This window comes from Camelina sativa, chromosome 1, assembly GCF_000633955.1.
Source record: "Camelina sativa cultivar DH55 chromosome 1, Cs, whole genome shotgun sequence".
NCBI classification, from domain to species: Eukaryota; Viridiplantae; Streptophyta; class Magnoliopsida; order Brassicales; family Brassicaceae; genus Camelina; species Camelina sativa.
Window position 1 is genome coordinate 11,339,825 of NC_025685.1, and position 1,520 is coordinate 11,341,344.

The 1,520-nt window shown below is 43.5% G+C and overlaps 1 pseudogene; it reads right to left on the minus strand.

The window, feature by feature from the left end:
• The window catches only part of LOC104706754, a 4,287-nt pseudogene continuing 2,835 nt past the window's right edge, over positions 69 to 1,520 (minus strand).

Here is a 1,520-nt window from a genome sequence, read left to right on the forward strand (position 1 = left end):
AAACTCGATATTAATACACACATTTAAGTTGTTGAGAAATATAGGACAATAAAAGCTAGAAAAAGAAAAATGAAGTAGTTGTAGGTGTACTTTAATTGTAGTTCATATCAATTTTTCAAAACAACTATGTTCTTTCTTCACTTTATAGTTTCTCTAACATGTACCAATGTGAGCACAAGCCCAACTCGAAGCCCAATCAAAAAGGAAGAAACAACAAATATAATAAACTCAAACTTTACGAGCCAAGGTTCTTTGTTTAGTGGCGTGTTGAACCACTTTCTCCTCAACGTGTAATCCTTTCCTGCGTCGTACGGCGTTGATGAGCTTCCTCGCAGTGTTCGGGAGCACGCTTGCTCCGTCGCCAAACTCCTCGATCTCTTCTTCGGTTTTGGGAACAAAGAATGGGTCTTCCTCGAGCATTTCCCAATGGCTCAGAACCATCAGAGCACTCGCACCACCAGACGTTCCTTTTCTCAGCTCGTCCGCAAAACCAAAGCTTTCCGAAACGGGCACGTACGCATGGACTGTGAACAGAGACGACCCTTCTTGCATTTCTTCCTTGAGCACTTTCGCTCGTCTTCTGCTTAGAACCGCGTACATTGGACCAAGATACTCAGGTGCAGTGTTCAGTTCGCAAAAGTACATTGCTTCGACAATCCTTGGATTTTTCTGAAGCACGGCGGCTCTACAGGCGTCTTTGACAGCTGTCATGACTTGTCCTGTGAAAATGCCAAAGTGTTCGGGTTTATCTGATTCAATATCTTCTGCGGGTGCGAGATGAGACTCAACGGTGAAAGCTAATCCCCACATTGGTTCGTCGCATAGAGGTCCTGATGCTGTTGCTAGCTGAAAACCTGAGACAATGCTGCTCTCGAGAGTCAGAGCTTCGCTGTAAAGTGCTGTTTCAGATGCCTCTGAAGGTATCTCAGTAGAATCTTCTGTAAAGCCAAGTCTTTGAGAGACATGAGGAGAGCCTCTTACGAGCATTGATCCATCCTCGGCGATTCTTTTACCATCTGGAGCGAATAGTATGTTTGGACCTTTTTCTCGTGGACCAAGCGCCCAAATCCTCTTGAGCAGTTTTGACCATTCGGTTTTACATTTTTCGCGATCCTTTTCGGTTTCAGAACTTGATGAAACGCTAGCTTCAGTTAACTGTTTCTTCAATTCTTCGATGGGATCCACATTCTCTCCGAGACTTGGGTTTTGAGATTCTAGTATCTTAACGCTATGACTGCCTTTACCTCCAATTATGTCACCAAGCAATTCAGTGTTCTCATCCAGCAGCTTAGTTAGAGCGTGTGGTAGTTTCATGACGTGTACTCTGATAATGCATCTGCCATTTGGAGTTCTCTTCTCAATGTAATCAGAAGTATTCAAGCTTAGAGATCTCAAACTTTCCAAAAGATTAGATCCATCACCTTCAATGGTCTCCCTGTATGAAACGAGAGGCGGGGAGACTTCAAGGTTCACTTTGGCAAATCTCTCTTTCAAATCTTTGACACATCTCTCTAAATGAA